This window comes from Lemur catta, chromosome 9, assembly GCF_020740605.2.
Source record: "Lemur catta isolate mLemCat1 chromosome 9, mLemCat1.pri, whole genome shotgun sequence".
Lineage (NCBI taxonomy): Eukaryota > Metazoa > Chordata > Mammalia > Primates > Lemuridae > Lemur > Lemur catta.
The window spans coordinates 56,729,643-56,753,204 of record NC_059136.1 but is presented as its reverse complement, the minus strand read 5'-3'; the positions used below and the strand labels follow the sequence as shown (position 1 = coordinate 56,753,204).

Genomic DNA, 23,562 nt, shown 5'->3' with positions numbered 1-23,562 from the left:
AGTTTAAAAAAAAAAAGATATATATATATACACACACACACACATATATATATATACCCACTCATTCCTATTTAATTTACAAAAACCAAATCATAATCTATACATAATTCTGTAACTCATTTTTCTTCATATATGGACATCTTTTCATTTTAGTAATAGTTGTTGTTCTGTTATCATGTTATTATCACTTGGGATTTCTCCCTTTAGGTACCAGAATCCAGAGCTTAGCAACAGGCAGTCCTGGCCTGGCCTCTTGCCTCTACCACTTACAAGCTCTGTAGGTGGGGCCAGTTACTCAGTCGGCCACAGTCTCAGTTTGGACATCTGTAACCTCAAGATAATAATAGAACTATTAGAAGCATAATAGAATTATTTGCAAGGAATAAGCAGCAAAATACATTTTAGACAGTCAGCACTTAACAATGGCATAGAGTAAATATTCAATAAACATTAGTGCTTTTAGTACGTAGAATCCACTTGGACTAAATTCATATATATATGTATATAAATATAAAACAACATCTGGAGAAGGTTTTTAAAATCAGGACTTAGAATGATAATAAATTAGGCTATTGAGAATAAAGCTGAAACCACACTATGCAATCAGATGGTATTATCCATTAACTTGGGAGTAAGTTAGCAAGTTAATGATTATTTTATAGCTGTAAATATTACAATGGATAAGGTGTCAGCCCTAACCAGCAAGGTTAAGGGAATTGCCTATGGATTGAGCTGATCTGGCCCCCTCTCCTCTGGACCTTAACCCTCTTCTTCTATGATGCTGGGAAGGTCATGGTTCATACCATTCCATGGTTGGGTTTGCCTTCCCATTATGGGGCTTATTACTACATTCTCAAACTTTGCATCTGCAAATGCTGCAAGTTCAGTTTAAGTGCAGAATTCCACCTTCCTTGCATGATGCTGGTGGCCAGCCTCATTTATTAACTGGGGAATGGCTTTGGCCTGAGCCGCAGCTTTCTCTGCCCTGCTTGTGGCCTCGCTTCACTTCTGGTGTTTGTTCTCTATGGGCTAGAGCAAAGGCAGGCCCGTGGTAAGCCCCTACCATGACCACCACCAACTGGGCAACAACTATGCCAGGTATGTGCTAAGCAATTTGCATAATTTATTTTCCTAATCTCACAGCAGTTCTAGAAATTATCTCTTTTTCAGATATAGAAATTGAGACATAATGAAAATAAGGAATTTGTACATTACACACTTAGTAAGAGGGAGATTCAGCATTTGAACTGTTTCATCTAGAGCCCTGTTGCCTACAAACACTACTGCAATCAGCTTTTGATTCTGTGTAGTAAGCTACATGTTACGTTTGCAAGACTTTGGTGGAAAAGGAGAAAACATCAATTTGGTGCCCACTGGAAGTTTCCCTTGGGCAGAGCAGATTTCACAACACCAGCAGACCTTATTCTCACAGGAGGTCTTGCTGCAGAATGGCAGGTTCACATTCATGGTTCACCCCAGTGGATCCCAGCTGTAATTAACTCCTTCAGATTTGTAGGAAGACCAATCAGAAAACTGATCAGAAATGGCAAATTAATTTATCTACAATATCTACAAATATGGTAGACAGAATAATGGCCCCCCCAAAGACATCCATGTCCTAACCCCTGCAGCCTGTGAATGTGCCGCTTTACAAGGTAGAGGGATTTTTGTGGATCTGATTAAGTTAAGAATCTTGAGGATCTTGAGGTGGGAAGGTTATTCTGGAAAAGGCTCCCCTGCTGACCCACGTTAGGTTTCTGGTCTCCAGAACCATAAAATAATCAATTTGTTGTTTTTAGGCCACTAAATTTGTGCTTATTTGTTGTAGCAGCAATAGGAAACTAATACAATGTCTACTTCTCAAGTGTCCTGTAACAGCAGTGTCCAGTATTAAACCTGAAGTCCTATGCCCAATTTATTTAAATCCATATTATTTCCTAGTATTTCAAATAGCTCATTGGTAATGTACTGATTGATCTGGTTCTCCCACTTCATAAAGAAAATGAATTATAATATACTACCTATGAGATTTTAAGTAAACACACTCTAGCTATTTCTAAACCTAACAGTGGAAGACCATATTCCTTCCCTTAGGAAATAACCTAGGCATGCTATCCTCAAATTGCTGCACATTCATTCACTGACCCACAGCTTAAAAACTAAAGCAGGCAGGCATGGTTAAACGCGAATGCAAATTCTCTCTCTCTCTCTCTTTTTTTTTTTTTTTTTTTTTTTTTGCTGAGATACCTGTGAACATTTTCAACACCCACCTACAACAGCATCTTTCATCTGCTCAGTTGTATGAAGGTTAAAAACTCTTCCTAATTTTGATTCTAATAAAATGACTTGAAGAAAAGTGTGTCCCTGTTTGTTTACATATATAAATTTAGAAGCACTGTGAAATCTCAAACAAAATTAGCCCAGGGGTGGGGGGAATCAGATAACCTAATTAACAAAGCCTGAGCCACTTGTGTTCCCAGGACTCTGCACAAGGCTGGGCGCCCCGCTGAAGGACAGCAGACAGACGCTGATGGGAGAGCCAGAAGCCCAGGGACAAAACTCAGACTAACAGGAGCAAAAGTCATTAACAGATTGATGAGGCTTTTGCTGTTCTTGGCATTGAGCATGAAGGAAGTAAGAGTTCTGTAGCTCTGGAAGAATCCTAACATCATCATTATTATTTGAGTAAGCCAGGAAACATCGGATCCCAGAAACGCATCCTTTGTGGCCATATATTTCAGGAAGAAAGCTTTGATTTTCAGAAAACCTGCTGTGTGTCCCTGTGCTCTCCAACTGGACACCAAAGTAACCAATGTTTTCATACAGATACCAGACTGCTTTGGAATAGCCAAAGGCACATTCGTTGGTTCTCTTGTATTATTCATGTCTGAAAATCCAGAGCTCCAAACAGCTGAATATACCTGGCATACTAGGCTAACCCTTTAAAAGGAAATCTCAGCTAGAGGTGATGCTATGATGACCAGCCAAAATTATTATAAATATTATTTTTTTCCTGGAGTTTTCCCCATTATCTAAGGTCTCTTTGTATATAGGCTCTTTCTTCCTCTCTGATGGTAACAATTTACACTGAATCAATGATTTAAAACGACAGATTCACTACACAAACTCCTTGTTGGCTTCCTGTAAAGAAGAAGTAGGCTGGCAAGTAGTTTCTATTTCTTTACCAGGAAAAAATAAAGTTAAAGCAAGTGGCTTGTCTGTGCGTGCCAGCTGTCATCTGGGACAAGCAATACTCTTGACACACTTGGCAAGCACCACGGACTTCCAAGTCTCTTTCTCTCTCAAGGCACAGGGCAGAGACAGCCACAGTCCAGATTGCTCAGAAGTTGTGATGTCAAATAATTTTGTTTTTAATATAGTGATTGTTTAATCTCAAATTAAATGTGGTTTAATTGTTATGCTGGTGGAAGACTGTTTATATAAATACATTTTTTAAAAAATAGATAGTATCTTTAGACTAGATTATGATTCAGGGTTAAGAAAATATGGTCATTGTATTTTTATACATTGTTATGCATGACAATAAGGTTTAAATTTAACCTCCCCAAAATCAAACATAACTCGCAATGCAGACAGTTTAAATTTTTTCTCTTTCCTCATTGTTGCAGCTGTGGATCTAAGTTCAGTTCCTGCCCATTAAAGTTGCTTCCTTCTCTTTCTACCTAGCTGCCTCCCAAAAATGAAAATAAAACATGAACTCCTGTAGGGTAGATGCTGTTGGATGAAACCCATAAGCAATAACAAGATATGGCTCCAACACGAGGCAGTGCCCTGGTTAGGGCTGTGTCTGACTTGAACCTCTGCCAAGCTTTGGCAGGGACAATTCTAGCATCATGGTACCTCTAGATCAGCAAGTTCAGGGTGGAGATGGGTGGACAAAAATTCCCACAAAATACATCATTCCTAGGATGCAGCAGCACAAAGCACAGAAGAAAAGCTTTACTTATTTGGGAAACTTCTTAAAATAAACAATCTGCACCATAAAACAGTCAAGGAAAACAGCCCATTTTTGTTCCATCTTTCGTCTCCATTTATTTAATAAAATTGTAAAGCCTGTGGTTATAAAACACACTTGGGGCAGCCTTTACTGGTAAACATATTTGCTGGATGAGTGAAACTTAGCATGTTTCTTGATTGGAGGACTTTTCAGTGCTTTTAATTTGCTTGTAAATCTCTAAGAGGGAGATGTAGTCAGATGTGTTTCCCACACATGTTGAGATGTTCTGCTAGGCCCTTTGTTGAGGCTAGGTACTAAAGGGCCTAGCAGAACATCAACAGATCTAATTCCTAGGCAAATTATAGGAGTATATTTTATATTTGAGAAGATTTTAATTTTGGCAAACTATTTCCATGACTATTTTGAAGTGAGATGGGCAAGGTTATTATGAGGTCTGGATAGGTAAGAAAAGAAAGGCACCACGTTAGGATAATTCATGCCACTTGATTCTTACTTTCATACCAAATAGCCACAGCAAACATTCTCCCCAACAAGTGTGGGTCAATTGAGTACTTAACCCTGGATATACCCAAGGTGCTATCTCTGGCAGCAATTGGAGTTTGGCATGAACTAGGTTATCCCATTCATTCAATGAATAATTATTCTACAAATAGGCACCATGTGAGTTGAAATGTATGTCAGAGAGAATATGAACAAGGCAGGCACGGGCCTTACCACCAGGTGGTTTACAGCTTCATCTCATGCCTCTGCCTGAAGGGTAGGGACGTGGGAATGAGGCCACATCCCACAGAGTTTCCACATACCCCTGAGAATGGACGAAGGGCCTAAATAAAGAGGCTCCAAGTTGAGATGGCAAAAGCCGTAGGAATTGGGGATTCTAATCCCAAGAAGAAAGTTCCACGGTCAAATTAATTTGGGAAACACATCTTACTTTATCTTCCTCTTAAGAGATTTACAAGGAAATTAAAAGCACTGAAAAGTCCTCCAGTCAAGACACATGCTAAATTTTACTCATCCAGCAAATATGTTTACCATGAAACAGCTCCTAGGACCAGTCTTCTGTGGAACCCACTCTGGGAAATGCTGACAGGTCAGAGTCAGAGGACTCGGATTTAGAAATCACATTTTCCTAGCAGCACACACACTTACGAGAATGCCTGCTGAGATTCTCACTTCAGGGACCTCCCTGGCTTAAGCAACTCTCAGAGGAGGCAGAAAACAAGGAAACCCCACTTGTTCTCTAGTGTGTTCTTCCTGAACCCACTTCCCCCGGCTGTGGGCACCTTCGCTGGTTTCTGGGTCATGGATTTTCTTGGGACTTGGCTCCATAGCTTCTGGCATTGTTGGCTCTCTGTGTTCTCTGACCCAAGTCTGTTCACAATCCCGTTTAGCCTTCTGGTACCTGTTCTCATTCTTCGATCAGAGGACATAGCGACCCTGGGCCCCACAGCTCTACCCTGCAATTCTGAGGCCAAGGGGCTCCCTTGCAAGGTGTTTTCCATGAAATCTCTTGCTTCTGAATCAATCCATGGCTCACCAGCTTAAATTTAACCTTATACTCCCTTGTGAGAATTAGGTACCTTGAAGGAGAGGGTAATTAATGGTCTACCTCCACTTTAATCACCATTAATTAATCACCATTAATTTGTTTAATTCATCAATTAATTTAATCACCATTAATTAATGGTGATTCAGTGACTCTGGAAAGGGGTGGGCTGGGCTCTATTATATCATATCATATATTATCTCATTTCATTGTCCCAAAAAGTTACGAGGTTGGGTGCAGCTTTTATCTCTGTTTTCTGACTTAGGAAACTATTCATTTGAGAGGTAGTAACTCGTCCAAGGTCACAGAACTTATGTGATAAAGCCAGTGAAGCTAGGCAGTCTGACTTCAAAATGCACGCTGCTCTGAATCAAGAAGTCTCCCCTGATTTTCCTTCCCATATCAAGATCTACCGACTCATCTTCAGGAAGCCCTGCCTGGGCGCATAGCCATCCTGTGTGGTCGTGATCTGGGGCAGGCTAGGATTCCCAACGGCACCCCTTCCTCACCAGTCTGGTCAGCACACCACACGGTGGGCTTGTTCTTCCCTCCCTGTTCCTCTGCCAGAGCAATCTAGTTCTACTACAGCTAAACTGTAAGCCACCCTGTGCTAACGTTCTCTGTCTGGTAACACAGTGCTGTGAGCCAGCCTAAATGTGCATCTCCAGAAGGCTCCATATGCCACGGCTCTCGTGGCAGGAGGGTGGAAACCTGTGGAGGAGACTGCTGGGTCAGCTCTGGAACTTTGCCTAGAACAGCATTCTCCACCCTCTCTGCACCTGAGCATCACAGAGGAAGCTTTTTTTATTTTTTTTAATTCAAATGACCCAGGGCTCACCCTGAACCAAATGATTAGAATCCCTGCGAGTGAGACCCTAGTGGTGGCATTTTATTCCAGCTCTCTAGGTGATTCTCATGTGAGACTAGAGCTGAATACTCTTTCCCTAAACACAGGACTAGTTATATAAATGAAAACACACTTCCTAAATTTTGGAAATTTTAGGCTGACGAAAGAAAAAAAAAAAAGTGTTTACTCAGAGGAAGGAAGAAGTTTAAGAATAACGGACATGACTCTGATTATCGTGTGCTCCTGGGCCAGAATCCTCTTTATCGGGATTTGGTTTTCTCATCCAGTGACAAAGAATTCATACGAACTTAGCTCAACGGTAGGTAAGGAGAAATGACTGATTCAGAAGGTCATGGGGTACTGCTTACGCAAAGTTAAAATGCTGCTATGACGAGTAAGGGGGATTTGGACATTTGCCTCTTAAATATTGCCAAGAAATCTCCAATAATTACAAGTAGGGAGGTAGAGTGGAATGCAATGAATCATACAGCATAGGACACACTAATTGCCTGTGATGGCTGCTACTTTTGCTGGTATCGTTCCTCTGGGTAGCAACTGGGGAATATGAATCAAAAGAAAAGTACGCAACATCTTGAAATTTCTTTGGCACACCTCAACAAAACCAAAGTCAACATGTCTTGTTGACCACGGTTTCCTGGAAACAGGTGTGCCCCCACTTAAAGGAGGTGGAGACCTACAATGAAAGTAATAACCGAACAAAGTATTCTTCCACTTTAGAAAACTTTCTTGAAATAGGAACCTTCCTTGTGCATAGTTTATTAACTTACTATCCTTAAGGAGAGAAAAAAACAATCCAAAATGAAGATGTAACTCTGAAATGATCGACTTAACCAGTGTGGAACTGTGATTTAATTTTTTAAATCTTTACAGTAACTCGTGTGTTATTTGAAGTGAGGTTTACTTTCACAAAGCTAGAAAGAGCTGTAAAAAAAAAGAGACATATTTAGGTTACAAGACACAACTTTCAGCCCCTGCCGGTCACATCTCATCTCACAGGTGATGGAGTGGATGGGTGATGAGTCGGGTGGAGGCATTTATCCCACGGATGTGAGGAAGCCACCTGTGGCCCAAGTGGCCAGCACCTAGGTCAGTCTCGTTTGAATAAGAACCATTCTGCACTGATTCCTTGCATGCAGCTCGGTGCTACTCTAGGCTTTCTAAGGAAGGCAAAGATGAACAGGGCATGCCCTCTGCCCTTTATGCTTGTCAATTTAGGGTGCCCAGATATCCAAGTTTGACAGCCTTGATCTTTTGGCCAGCCCTACTTGGGGAATCTGTGTCAGTTCTGTTGGGAGCTTTCTGAATGAGCCCCATCCTTAGGTTGCTCCTCACAAATAGGGAACTTGCTCAGAGTTGTTTTCCAGTTTGGGTAGTGATCTGGGCAGACAACTTCCTACTGGCATCAGATGTCTTTGTAACCAATGGCATAGATCCACAATAGGAGCTTGTAGAGATGCTAGCTGGTCTATCATGTTGGGTTGGGGTGCAGATTGTGACTTCATATCTTACTGTCCCTACAGGCAAGAATTGCCTTTGAGGTCTAAAGCAGTGCCTATATTCTAGCATTACTTGTTCAATGCAAGGACACAGAACCTGTCTCCTCATGTTATGTGCTGACCAGCCACATGCTTGGCTGAAAGTCCTGGTGCTTTGTCTGCAGCAAGAGAACCCTATAGAGTGAGAAGATTAGGAAGTGCAGGTGGCTCTGAAGGTTTAATTGATGTGATTTAGGAATCACCTAAAAAATTTTATAGAGGCAGATCCTAGTTCTGAATTCAGCCTCAGGAATCACACCACTGTGATTCTGACTCCAGTGGCCAGAGGGCCCTGTTTTTAGACACTGTATCTCTCCTTACAGGCTCCTGGGAAGATTCTAAGCAGGGGCCCTCAGTGGGGGCAGTTTGGGCTGGTGCTTCTCCCCAGTGATCCAGCAGCTCAGATCCAGCTGGGACTTCAAGTAAGGAGAGACCCTCGCCTCTCTGCCTGTGTCCCCTTCATGCAGGCATTTCTCTCCTGCTGTCTCCAGCCTGACTACTGCTGAGAATGTGTCCCTTTATGCCAGTTGCTTTACACTGTTGGCATTCCCAGGCCTCATTTTCCTATTAGGACAACCTAGCGTGTCAGTGGTGGTTGCCAAGGCAGCTCCTGAGGCACAGACTGGGAATATCCTACTTTATATTACACTATCACACATCTAACACCAGCAGCTTATTCTTCAAAACAAAACCCAGTTTGACGCTGAGAAGCTGAGGACGTAGGGATGTCCCCTTTTAGTCAAGGTCTCTACCTTAGCAGGTGAGGAGTGAGACCCTGGGAACAGCATCGCCCCCAACAATGCCATTAGACACACACGAAAGGACCCTACTGAGATGTCTTGAGTGACATTCCAAATCCTGGAAGGAATTCTCTCTGCAGATGAGAGATGCATGATGTGTACAGTATGTGACTGGACTGACAATGGCTAAAACAGAAAGAGCGGGTGGCCTGTGAGCCGAAGCGGATCCCTGTACTTACCTGGGACAATTTCCAGCAAACGTGCTCCTTAACTCTACTTTCAGGAAAGGCAAACCGAATCTGCCCTCTAAGGTTAAATTCATTCTTTCACTCACTTGACAAATATTTATTGAGCACCTGCTTTGTAGATAGAATAACACATCTCAAAATTAAAATACTAATTTTAATTAACCATGAATTGAGAGTCTACTTGCTTCTGACAACTGTTAGGTTTTTTTATTTGTTTGCTTTTTATTAAATTAGCAGAAATAGGAGGCAAGGCACTCAAACCGCTGGGGCAGACTTTCAGGGGGTGAATGGAGTCAGAGACATCTGTGCAAGGAATTTCTACCAAGCAATCACATGGGCAGCAGAGCTCTATAACTGAGGGGTTCATGCGTTATCAATTTCCAGCAGGCAACAGGAGCCCAAGCACAACTTGAAAGCTCCTTTCTAAGCTGTCTGTGGTTTTGTAATGTTCCTGTGAAGTGAGGGCTCAGTATAATTAATGCTACTTAATAGAAGTGTAAGTAGATCCTTTAATGTAAATTGGCAAAGAAGGCTGGTGTAGGTTTTAAATCATGATTGTATAGAACCATGAAGGAGCCTTTGATAACACCTATCAAACTGAGGCCCCAGCATTTCCGATAAAATAGAGCAGCTCTAATTAGACCTGCACTCACTGAACTGGCAAAAATGGGAAGAACCCTGTAATCAGACCACCACAAAGCACAAAAGAACACAACAAAGATTAGAGGTTTGGATGCGCCAATAATTAACAGCCTTCTGGGAACAACTTCCGCCAGCCCCCTCCCACACAAAAAGCCATGCTCCAGTTTGCTTCTGAGCCTTCATCTTTACTGCTCTTTCTGCCTAAAACACCCTTTCCCAAAGCTTCTCATGACTAAAGAAGGTCAGTGGCCTCATTTTCAGCAAAGAAAGACAACACACCTATTTCCAAGGTCAACATCAAGCCCGTCCATTCCTTTGTTCATTCATTCACTTGCTCGGTTATTCAATCTGTATTGGGCACTTAACACCAGCCTCTGTGGAGTGCACTGAGGATGCAGAAATGAAATAAATCACCATGTTTACCTTCGGGGAGCTTAGAGTTTAATGAAGGAGACAGAGATGAAATGGTAGAACTGTGTGCTTAGTGGTCTAATTGGGGTTTGTATTATACAGGAGTATTGGGGAAGTTAGGAGCAGGGCCTGAGTCCTGAAGAATGAGACAGTACTTGGTTGAGGCAGAAATTATGGATCTGAAGATGGAATTACCTCATGTGACTCACCTTCTTTCATTTTGCTCTCTTTAGTAAAGGATCCATATTGCTCATATGGCTGATCAGGGTTGGGAGAGCTTTCTGTGGCCATGAAAAAAAGAGAAATAGCCTCGCGGAGAATAAGACATGCGCCATGCCTCATGGCAATCATGCACCAACACACTGGGACAAGCTTTCTGAATACAGATATAATCTCACTTCAAGATGGTGAAGGAAGCGTGAAAGTTTACCTATCCTTCCTCCACAGCTTATACCTACATGGCAGAAAATAGGTATGAAAAAGAATAACTCATAAAGCAGGGATGGGAATCAGGCAAGGTTACCATCGATAGAAATTTCAAGGAATTTCTGGAAAATAGCAAACAGATATGGTTGGATTGTGCCAATGAAACCTACAACATAAAATAGATTTCAGAGAGGGCTGAGGAAGAGATGAGGGCTGTTCTTCTCAATGGAAACCAGCAGCATTCAGGTCTGGAATCACAGGGAGAAGGAGCGATTGGGGTAATAAATAAAAGGACTCTTTAGAATGTTGTTTTCCCTTTTTCTCTACCCTACTCCAAGCTCTGCACAGAAAAGCAGTACACAAAAGTAGTTCACCCCCTAAAAATAAAACCTTCCTGATTTGGGCAGTTTAGGTAGTCATAAGCTTGCCTGTTTCTCTCTCTCACTATGCCTCCCATGAGTCTGTCAGTCCTTCCATTCATGAGGAGAGGCGTGGTAGAAAACCAGTCCCACATAACTGCCAAGGAAATCCCACCAGTTACCTTTCTAGGAAACCTAGCCCTTCATTTATGGATATGATTGACCAGTCAAAAGTCATCATTTATTGAAGGAAAACCAAGAACAGAAGAGAGAAGGATCCAGAAGAACAATAGAACCATTGATACCAAAGGAAATAGAGTTCAAATAGGACAAAGAAGATAACTTTTTTCTAAAAGTACTGTTTTCAGGGATCTTTGAGAGCATGTTGCATCTCTAAACATAAAAATTAAAAAATGATTTTAAAAAAGATGCTCAGTAAAAAGGCTGAATACTTGAAATGAAATGACAAAAATAAATTTGAGATTCAGAAGGGAAAATTGAGGAACGCCTCTGAATGTACATACAAGGAAAGAAAGAAAATATGAGAGAAAAGTTAAGACCACAGAGGAGAGGGCCAAGAGATCTAATATCTCCTAGAGCTAAGAGATCTAATACCCTTTCCATAATAAGAGTTATTGGAGAAGAAAACAAACAAAAAAATAGAGAAGATAAACACGTCAAATAAATACTAGAAGCATTTTTTCCTGAGCTGAATAAATCTCAAGTCTTGGATTTAAAAAGCCTGAAGAGGAACAATGAAAAAAAAGACACACTTGGATACTTCCGGGTAAAATTTATAATCTTCAAGCACAACAAGAAAATTCTAAAAGCTCACGGGGGATGGCAGGGGTGGGGAAAGCCACCTATAAAGGAATCAAGATCAAATGGCAGCAGACTTCATATCTGCTTTTCAGGTTGCCAGAAGACAGTGGAACAAAGTCCATAAAATTGTGATAGCAAGTTATTAGGAATCTATTTCTCCGTTCTGAGGGCAAAATGAAGATCTAACCCTTCTTCTGTCATTTTGGGAAAAAAAATCAAAAATATATACTCTAGCAAAATTAAAAATGAATCCAAGAAAGGGGCAGACTTGGAAACAATAGAAATAATCTAATTATGATGGAAAGAAATCCTAGTGGAACTGCCTATACTTAGTCCAAATTAGAACAGTAGGACAGAGGGCTTGAAGAACATCTTCAACAAGAAAGAGGTTATCAAAACGAAGTTGAATAATAAATCAGCATGAAGTAAACTATGACATGCCACATACGTACTGAAGATTTAAGTTTCTTCAGGATAACCAGAGAAGACAAAGATAATTAGAAACTCTAGAAAAATAAATATACGTAAAGGGCAATCATGGTCTAAATATGAAGCAAACTAAAATATAGTCAGCATTTAAATAATTAAAGGAATATAAAAAACACTGGTGTCTGGAGCAAATGAAGTTAAGCCTCTCTGGTTAAGGGAGATAGTGACTTTCTCCATATTCCTGTGCGGGAAAGAACTTCCGGGAGAAGAACTTCTTCCCCATTGTATTGTTTATTTTTCTTTCTGAAAGTGGTTTATGGCTTCATGGGCTATGGTTCCTTATAGATTACCCTTTTGTATAATTTTCTTCAAGAGAATAATCCCACAGGTGGGATTAGGTTTTGAACTCTGTTTAAAACTTTTTTTTTCACCAAAGGGTATTTTTGTTTGATTATCTATGGTCTTTTCTAGTCTTCATGAGATAGTTAAACTTTACTAACAAAAAATATAAGCCTATACTCATCAAGAAACAATAGTTGTTTTTAAAAAAGTTAATCCCCAATCTCAAAGTTTGATTGATTTTTCATTTTTAATTAGAAATTTAGTTTAGTTAGAAACCAATAATTCCTACTTTAAAGAAACAGTTATTTGAAATTTAAATCCTCCGTTTCATTTCAGAGTAATTTTTCTTCTATTGATGTAAAGTAAAATTAAATATAATGCTTTTTAGTTTAAAAATATTAGTAATGGTTACCTGTAGGCAGTAGAATATTAAGAGTGATGCTCCTTTTCTTCTGTTTAATTTTTTTTAGAGAAGGATCTCACTCTGTCTCTCAGGCTGGAGTGCAGTGGTATGATCACAGCTAATTGTAATCACAAACTCCTGGGCTCAAGCTAAGTTTTTAATTTTTTGGTAGAGACAGAGTCTTGCTATGTTGCTCAGGCTGTCCTTGAACTCCTGGCCTCAGTGATCCTCCTGCCTCAGCCTCCCAAAGCTGCAGTGAGTCACTGCACCCAGCCTATTTTCTTCTTTATGTTCCTTTATATTTTCCAAATGTTCTACCATAAAAATATATTGATTCTATACTTAAGTTACTTAAAATGAATATTAATAGAAGACTACTGTAAAACTATCTGAGTATATTATTAGAAAATCTCCCAGGTTCAATGGCTTTCTTTTTGACAAGCAGGATGGTGAGCTGAGTGATTACATAAAAACTGCACTGAATATGGTTTTAGTAGGTGATCTGGAGCACACGTTTCAGCCCACCATCTCCTTTGTCTTCACAACATCAAGAACACATCCTACTGTTGTATGTCTGAAATATCTGTCATGGAACTCTGTGTAAATTTTGCCCACTTGTATAAACCTAAGGAACTTCCACCTATTTCAGGACTTTTAATGGGGATTTTATCATTAATTATTGAAGAGCTTATGCAAGAGCAAGAGAAATGGTAGGTTTATTTTAAACTCCCTAAAAAAGTCCCTGTTTAGAAAAAGTAGAATGGTGGTTGCCAGGGGTTGGTGGCGAGGGAGAATGGAAAGTTAGTTTAATGGGGTATGGAGCCTCGGTTTGGGAAGATGGGAAAGTTTTGGAGATGGATGATGGTAATGGTTGCACAACAATCCAAATGTATTTAATGTGCTGAATCATGCACTTAAAAATGGTTAAAGTGGTAAATTATATAGATATATACTACCACAATAAAACAGTTCCTGTTAATCTTAAATCCAGGCATGATATAACCTGATTTTAGTGAGACCTTTTCTTTTTTACAGTACCTCAAAATCAGTATCTTTTAGTTAACCTGTAGCATAACTAAGTTTTGTGCCTTTTGTGACTTTAACAAAGTAACCCTCGGACGGGGGATGCTGCCGGAGTGACTAATGGACTCTTGGTCAGTTCCTGGCATTAATCCTTAAGCCGTTTTGAGGGTTGAAGGAGAAAGAGAGCCCTTTTTCCGAATAGCAATGGATTGACCTTTTAAAATTGGAAGCTGACCAACATTTTTGGAGGTGGGCACAGCAGATTCAATGACAGTTTCTTTTACAAAGTGGAATTTGGACCGGAGGTTGCATCTTTCTGAAATAACTTTTATTTTGTGAAGCATCCTCTGGATATACCAGAAGAGAAATTGCATGAAAACTGTAATTTCCACTTAAGTTTTTGTTCACGCTCTCTGTAAAGAGGAGAACCCCCAAGAGAGAGAATGGTTTGCTTTAACCACTCCTGATATTTTGGCTTGTAAGGGAGCTCAGGGCTTGCCAAGGTTCTTTGGCCATTCTCTCCCGAACAGTGAGGAGGTAGCAAGCAGCATCAGAGTGGGCAGTGGCCTCAGGGCACAGAAACGGATTTCCTCACAACGGCCAGCAGCAATGGCCAGTGATGTCCTGTAAGCAGAATGCACACCTTTTACTCGCCATCACAGCCTGAGATAACTGACTCTCTGTGCTCAATTGGTTTAAAATCTTTATGTTATTGGAGTGTTAAAAAATACATCACTGTTTTAATATCCTTCAGGCATTGGACCTTAGAGACAGTACTAATCTGCATGCTGCTGTAGTAAAGTTATCTTGGATATCAACGTATTAATATAACCTTACACTGCACTAGAATGATTAACTAATGCTGTTTTTGTTGGCTACACGGGGATTTGTTTTCTATTATTCTTCATACTGTATGTATATTACTTTTTTCATGTATAATTTATAATATTTTTCTGAAGAATGGCATGTTCTGGTTAAGAACATTTTGATAGTTGCCAAACACATATATTGATGCCCAGAATTCTAAGACTGCAGATACATACTGACATGCACTCACAACTGACAACCGAAACAGTACTGAATGAACATAACTGAATCTTTCACTGGTGACCTGTTCAGAGACTTGTTTTTTAGAATAATGATGCAATGTCCCAGGGGTTTCATTATGAATATCAATTATAATTATACAATCATTATATTATAGTTTTATAGAAAATGTTACAAAGGTTTAATTATTAAGTTGATTTGTGTTTTAGATGAATAAGACTTTGCTGAGTAACAGATAATGTATTTACAACTATGGAGTTACACATAGATATGCCTACAGGTATAACCTGGCTGCAGTCAAAAGAGCCACTCACGCTGTAGTGGGGGCAAAAGAGAACTCACATTTTTTTAATTTAAAAAGTTGAAACTTTTCTATGAGAAAAAGGGAACACCTAGCTTAGCACATATTCAGGCTCTTAATATGACTGGTCGAAAGCCAAAGGAAATAAGGTCATTAAAATATTCTCACACCAACAAGGTGTGGTGGCTCACACCTGTAGTCCCAGCACTTTGGGAGGCCAAGGCAGGAAGTTTGCTGGAGGCCAGGAGCTCAAGATCAGCCTGGGCAACATAGTGAGATCCTGTCTCTAAAAAAAAAAAAAATGAAAATGAAAATTTGCTGTGTATGGTGACACACACCTGTGAAGTCTCAGCCACTCAGGAGGCTGAGGCAGGAGGATCGCTTGAGCCCAGAAGTTCGAGGTTGCAGTGAGCTATGATTGTACCACTGCATTCCAGCCTGGGTGACAGAGGGAGACCTTGTCTCTTAAAATTCTCACACCGTTTAACACATACATCAGTTACCTGCTCCTGGCCTTTCACTAGCTTCCTGCTGTCTATCAGATCAAATCCAGCTTAAGTGGATAAATTCTAGGTCCTCCATGGACCCACCTTATAGACTATACATTTTTTCTTTTTCCTGAACATGTTCTTGATTCCAGGTGTCCTATTTCTGTTACTAGAATGTTCTCATGATGCTCACTGGATTACACTTTCACTTCTGTTGGTCATGCCAAATGTTCTCCATCCTTTAAGGCCCAACTCAAAGTTCACTTCCTCTCCAAAGTCATCCCAATGCCACACATCCTCTGTAGTTAATCTACGCATGAATCATCTAATAGAGATTTAACGTGTAAGTGCTGTGTTCAGCATGACACTAGGCTCTATGAGAGGTTATAACCAGGATGGAAGACATAGTTCCAGGCTTTGTCCAGCCTCTCAAACAAGGCTGTAACCTTTTCAAAGACTGGCTGGTCCTATACCATCCTTACAGTATCGCACTTACCTGGAACATCTTGGACGAGATGAGATGTGTCCTGGTTATTGAAAGTTCTGGGTGACTGGACCACATCTGCCCAGTGTCTATGGTAAGCAAATGAGGAACAACTGGAGGAACCTTACCAGTCCCTGAACATGAAAGGAATATTTTCATAGGTGCTCAACTCCAGGGCCCACTGTATGGAGTTAACGAGTGTCAGACGAGTAAATGAATGAGCACATTCTTAAGGGAAGGTAGGAAGACCATCAGGACGGGAAGTTTAAATGAGAAGAGAGTTGGAGTATTGATTTCTCTGTAATAGAGAGACACAGATGCCTCTTTGAGTAAGGACACAAGGGCCACATTTTTGAGGATTCCAAATGCTGGGTTTGACCAACTCGTGGAGCCAAAGGCCAGTGGGACAGCTTCCCTTTGGGAAGCTTTGTTAGGAAGAATGAGACTTGCTGAGTGAGCTAAATCTTACCTGGCTGAGGGGAATTCCTTAGCTTTACTATAAACCATTAGAACAGAAATGGCCTAGAAGCACTGGAAATGGGCCAAAAGAGAGTGTCAAGGAGACAGCAGGGTCTAACAATAGAAAAGTAGGCAGCAGATTAGATAGAGCAGGTGTGGGAGAGGGAGACAAAGGCAGACAAGGACTAAGCAGTGACCGAGGGAAAAGGCACAAGTAACGCCATCCACACGGGCTCTCCTGCAGGGTGGGTCCCAGCCAGCAGCAGGCAATAAGCAAGATTTGCTAGGGCACACAGGCCAGCCTCAGTGTTGCCCACATCTTCTCTGAGAACCAGCAACAGCATTAAGATGTAAGACACTGCTCCAAATTTACAAGCAGGATGTGTTCCTAACGCTCCTTCATAATTTGACTGGTAACAGAAATGTATTTTCTTCCAGAAATTATTTTAGGCTAGGTTAGGTACTTAGACCAAATCACATAAGCTTATTTAATCTATGTGTACCTGAAGTCTAGCCTTCTATACAGGTATTTTGCTCATTTCTAATTACCCCATACGTTCTAGTTACTCTGACTGCCTAAGACATTATTTCAAAACTATGGGCTTAAAACAGCAACAACTCTTATTTTGTTCCTGAATGTGCAATTTGGGGCAGGGCTCAAGAGGGATAGCTCATCTCTGGTCCACTTGGCACCTGGAGGGGGAAGAGTGACCCAGTGACCGGGGCCTGGCATCCCCTGAAGGCTTGCTCATTTACACGTCTAGTGGTGGATGCTAGATGTCTGCTGAGACCTGAGCTGGAGGTGTTGGCTGAGCTTTAGGAACACATCCTGCTTGTAAATTTGGAACAATGTCCTACATCTTTCTATCGTGAATGACATAGGCCCTTGGAATCTAGCCACTGTGTTGCAGGAAGCCCAGACCACATAGAAAGACCTCAGGTAGGTGTTTTAGCCATTTACATAGTGGCTGGATTCCAAGGGCCAATGTCGTACATGACAGAAAGAATAGCCCGAGAGAAAAAGAAACTGTATCCTTTTTATGATCTAGCCTTGGAAGCCACCTAGCAGTATTTCCACTGTACTCTATCAGTTGAACCAATCACAAGCCCATTTAGGTTCAAAGGGAAAAAGACATGGAAAAGACTCCGGAAGAGCAGGTGGGAGTGGACATAGCCGTATGGCCATCTTTGGAGAGTACAAGCTGCCACAACATATCACATGACTTCTAGGGAAAATACAATACAGTAACTCACTTAACGTCGTTGATGGGTTCTCAGAAACTGCAACTTTAAATGAAATAACATATAACAAAACCAACTTTTTCTCATCAAGTTACAACAAAACGATGCTAGTAGAGGACCTGCTGTATATTTCAACTTAAAAGGCAAAAAACAATGCAGTGAATAAAGAGCCAGGACTCTGAAGCCAAACACTTAGAGTCTGATATGTACTTTTGGGACACTGGGCAATTTGCTTAAGCTCTCTTGTGCTTCAGTTTCCTCATTTAAAAAACTGCAATGTTGTGAAGAAAAAAATAGTTATTTTGAAAAGAGCTCTAAAGACTCTCTAGCTCCCTAAGTGTTAGCTACTATCTTAATTCCAGGGACACACCTCCTCCAACTCCTGGCTCTTGGAGGATGGTGGTGCCAACACTACCAAGGGTAGAAAATTAAAAATAATGGTTCACGGTATTGAGTACCTAACACCTGTCAGTTACTATGCCAAGGAAGTTGACTCAAAAAATCCAAGAGGGATGTACTAATATTATTCAGATAAGAAAACTCTGACTTAGGTAACTTGCCCGAAGTATCACTAGCAACTGGTAGAGAGGATTTGCTCCCAGATCAGTTTAACTAGCTAGAAGGAGCCTGAGTTCTTGGATGACTCTGTGGAGCAGAGCTCTTCCTGCAAACCCGATTTGTGGGTGAGTGAAAGATGCATAGTGTTGTATTTTGCCATTGGGATTTGGGGCTATTTATAACAGCAGTGAGCCTATCCTGACTGCATTAGTACAGGGAAGATGGGAGAGATATACTTGGGCACCAGTAATTTAAGGATTCTTTTAATAAAAGAAGATGATTCTCATTATTTGCATAAAACAAGGTTTCTGCATAAAAGGAAATCATTCTCTAAGTCAGTCCCTACCAGTTTCATTTATCTTCTAAACTAGACGACAAATACCTTTTCGCCACCTGCGAATAGGGCTGGGTGTACTGACATGGAATCCCTGACACTGATGGGAACAGATTGCTCACAAATGAGACCAGCTGTTCACCAGCTGAAGAATGTCTCTTCTAAGGTTTGACTCAGGTATAAAATCTAATGGTTCCCAGGTTGCTTGTCTCTTTTCTGATGACGAATTTTTTTTTTCTTTTAGTACAGGTTCTCTTTTTGACTGCAGTGGCTAGCATGGAACCTTGAAAGGAAGGGAACCTTGGTTGCTGGTTCACCGGTCTCTGGGCAGGTGCCCTACATAGTTAGAGTGTAAGTTCCATGATGGCAGGGACCTTGCCTGTACTGTCCCCCGCAGCAGCCTTGGTGTCTAGTCTAATGACTGACATAATTTAAGTGCTCACAATTTGTCAGATGCATGAAAAACTGAATGTTTGAATAAAAGCTCAAGCAAACAAAAGTCAGAGTCCACAAAGTAACTTGTGTTCTCTATGCCAGTGGCATATATCACTCAAAGGAGCCCATAAGGGAGGGACCAAAATGCCTGCTACAACACCATGGATGCAGTAGCCAGTTAATCATTGTTTGCTGCACCTGATCCACGGTAAGACATAGGAAGGCGTGGGATGGGACAACTTTTGTGAGATGCTATTTTCTATGTTATCTTCAAGGATGTTGTAAATATAGTCGTCACAACATTGATCGTGGTTTTAGTTGTATGAATCATATAAAAGTCTGTGGGAGTCAGCTGAGTAAACAGCCAAAGAACATTAACACCCTTCTCAACATTTACCTCTAATAGACAGAGTTTAAATTCATAAAAATAAAGAAAATCCAGAATTCTCTTTTTAAAACTCATCCTTGTATAAAAGCAATATGAAGCCTTTGGTGTTCCTATGGTCACTGGGACAGAATTCAGAAAACATTGACAATCTTCCCACTAAGACAGACAACAGCTAGAATGTCTTTCAGACTAGAGATTTCTTTTCTGCAAATCAAATATAGAACTTCATTGTGCTCTCAGTATATTCTGTTTTGCAATAATGTAAACCAAATTTTAAAGGGATGCTGTGTCTTTAATTAAAGGCATTATGGAAATATATTCCAAAAAACTAAAGTTCACCACAGAGATAAAAAGAACAGACTGTGTTTAGTTTGGAGAATGTGGCTCCAGTGAATTTAAATATTTATCATATAATTTTTAAATCAAAGTCTTAATGAGCACTAACTTCTGGTAGTATAAAAAATACTACATTTTAGAATGCTATTCCTAGTTGGATTTCCACCATGGGGCACCAGTTAAATAAAAGTGGATTTCATGAAAAATAATGGCACATTCCTATTTGAACTTAAAATTTCAAACACTTGTCATTGAGGAGCAAACAATACAGCCTGGAGTCAGAGATTTTAGACTTTTCCCAAGTTTTTTTTTTTTTTTTAATCAAGTTGCTACAGAGACTCAAAGTCTCCAAGGCAGGTGTCCTTTTCTAATCCAAAGAATAAAAAATGTTTGAGAAAAATCTCTTTCGTAATTCCTCTGAGAACATGCGAAGAAAAATTGCTAAGCTTCCACTTCAAATGTGAGGAATTTGGATTGAGTTTAAACAACAGCTTGTGCAAAATGTCATAGCTCCCATTCTCTTACGCTGAGATGGTGGGTACTGATGTCATAGAAAGGCGGGTTTAGGACATTCTAAACACAGGGCCGTGATAGCAGCTGACCAACCGCAAAGTTATCCTGCTGGTTGGAAAGGAAAATCAGGCACTATCTTTTGCACATTGAAAGGGACAAAGGAAATGAGACAATTACTTACATAAGCCACACTAAATAATAATATTAATACGTCCTACATTGGTCTTAAAGATCCAGTAAATCAAATAAGGTTCTGTGTTCTGATTATTTGGGAGGTGTATCCATTTCCCACTGCATTTTGTATGTGTCCTACCCTAGAGACCTCTGGCAGATAAACTTTCCAGGCTTTATCTTGAATAACTGGAATTAACATTACAAATTATTAATCCACACATATGTGTGCCTTACATCAAACTGGAAAGTCTCATAAATTCTTCAGTGCTTGCTTCAAATGCTGTGAGCACACAATGTACTTTCAGAGTATTTCTTCAGTTATGGTCTCATATAACACCCAGCATTCTTCATCTAAATACTACTTGCTTATCTTCTTGAGTGGATAAAGGTCCCTTTGTAAACAGCTATGGTCTTACTTCTGCGGCCCATGATTTTAACTTGCATAACTTGCATTAATACTATGAGGTTTCCTCTTAATCCTTGTCTAAGCAGGTAAGGGTTTCTTAGTCCAGATAAAATAAGTCTGCTTATGGATCTCAACAACGGAAATAAAGGAAAGGTACACTTTGGTAGCTGTGTGGCCATATCATCCCTTTTCACACAGAATTTAGAGAATACTGTGAAATTCATACATTCAGAGAATAAAATCAAATGTGGCAGAACTGAGTGTGGAAATGGGGCTATGAATTTTGTCCAGTGCAGTTCTATGGCCTTTTGGCATCATTAGCTTACATGTCGATTAACTCAGAGGTGGACAGAATTCAAGAGGGCCCAGGGATCTTGGATAGGAAAAATATTACTTCTTTAGTTTCACTAACCTCAAACTGAAATTTAGTATATCCTTCAATTAAAATGCAGGCCACAAACCACAGTACCTGTGATATTGCTGCCAAGAGAAATCACAGATACTTTCACATCACATTAAAGTTCTTGTAAATATCTTCTGCATTCACCACTACTTCAAATTATGGTAGTTATTATACCTGCTGCTAGTCTGTATTATTTAATAATGTATTATTAACAAAACACATATCACAATTTTTAAAAATTTGGTTAATGTAGTTCAATAAAAGTGGTTTCCTTTGTAACCTTGCATATTTTATTTTATGCATCTAAAAACATCACTCTGAGAAAAGTCTATAGGCTTCACCAGGCTGCCAAAGAGCTCCACGGCACCCAAAAGGTTAAGAAACCCTGAAACTACACCCAAAGCATTTAATAATGCAATAGCCAGGTTTCTAGAGTAAATCATTTCTTGCCAGCCTCTTTTGAAGCTGAGACAAACTTGACCTTGAAATCAACACAGTCTCATTGCTGTGAATAGATGATTCTGAGGAGAATCATTTTTTTCTTATTTTGCCATACAAAAAGACCTGTAGATTCTAGAGCATCTCTGCTTTCATAGCATAGACTGATTTCTTCTAATGATAAGCTTTATCATTGACATTTTGCCATCAACACTGAATTGTTCTCTTATATTTCATACTGCTGAAATCTGGCCTATTTTATAAGAGCATTAAATAAAATCATTTTATGACTTTAATTTAAAACATCATAGAGAGCACACCAAGAAAATCTTTGCTACCTGGAAAAACTATAATGATAATTCGGAATTTTGAGTAAAAGAAGTAAACATCAAAATGTACTCCATCAAAGATAGTGCTTTTAAATGATAGCACTACTGGTCCTATCTGTGTTCAACTCAAATGTTACTTATCAATTAACATATTTCTAAAGGTGTTCAGAATATGGCCTCTGGGTTATTATAATTATGAGATCAATTAAATGATGACATGATATCCAGCAGATGTGCTTTGAATGTAAGCATGTTAGACTTTTGGAAAATCCTCCATGGAGGCTCTGACCAAAAACAGATCTATCAAATGCCAGCAATTTAAATGAATATTCACTCATTGAAAGCTATTGAGAAATTATTGGTATATCCACGATTATTCACATATCACTGCAGCTAAATACTGTTCAAAATTTTCACCTCCAAGAGTAAAACAAATGAAACTAACAGAAAACATAAAAACTAAAAACACATTCTTGCATTAAGTTGAGATATAATTCACATACTATAAATATATAGTCTTCATATATATAGTTAAACCAGCTTTTTCTACTTCTTAAAATATCAGCGATATTATATGCAGTGCTCCAAAATGTGTCATTTTTTTTTCTGTGAAATTTCTAAAGTGTAGAAACATGGTTATAAATTTAGACTTTGACTAACTTCTGTACCAGAGGTTTTCTTTGAATTACAAGCTAGAAAACAACCCAACTTGTGTATCATGAAAGAAAGTCCAAAATGACTAAACTTGGGGAAGAAATGATCTATAACAATAGAAATAAAACAATTTGTAATATATAGTGTCATTGGAATAGAGATTAAAATTCTTCTTAATCACAGTTTTCAAATTATTCATTGACAATCTGGAGCAAATTTTTGGTGACTATACCTTTGCATTAAGGTAAACCTTATATCAATGATACATTTAGTTTTAAGGCTACTGTTTTCTTCTCTAGGTAATTATTTCAATTTTTAAAAATAAAAACAGCTTACATGACTCCTCAGTAAAGAGCATCCAATGCCATTCTTTTCACAGCTGAATTTTCAGAGAGAACACTGAAAATGTGCACTTTGCTCCAACAACCAAAAAGCAACTGTATGCACACATGTAAAAGCTTCCACCCCAGCCTCCTTGGCGTATTTCAGATTATTTTTCTCTAAACAGGAAGCTGTTGACAGTTTTTCTTGGTATTTTCATAATACCAAAGGTTTTAGTTACAAGAAAAATCCCAACTTTTGTTTCAAAGTATGTTATTTCCCGCTGTTCCTATTGTTGCTAACTATGAACACTGCAAACAAGAGACAAACCAAATTCTAAAATATTTTAGGATGATTCAGAATTGGGCACCAAGTATAAGAAAGAAAAGTTAGCAACATATTGCAAGGCTATGCTGGAGTTTTTAAACCCCAAACAATACTGAAGGGAGGATTCCTGGAATTCAAGAGAGAATGTTTGG

At 39.6% G+C, this 23,562-nt stretch overlaps 1 protein-coding gene across 2 annotated transcripts in view; it reads right to left on the bottom strand.

The window, feature by feature from the left end:
- Positions 1-23,562, bottom strand: part of NCALD (neurocalcin delta) — a 367,660-nt gene that overhangs the window by 54,802 nt on the left and 289,296 nt on the right. The window lies entirely within an intron of this gene.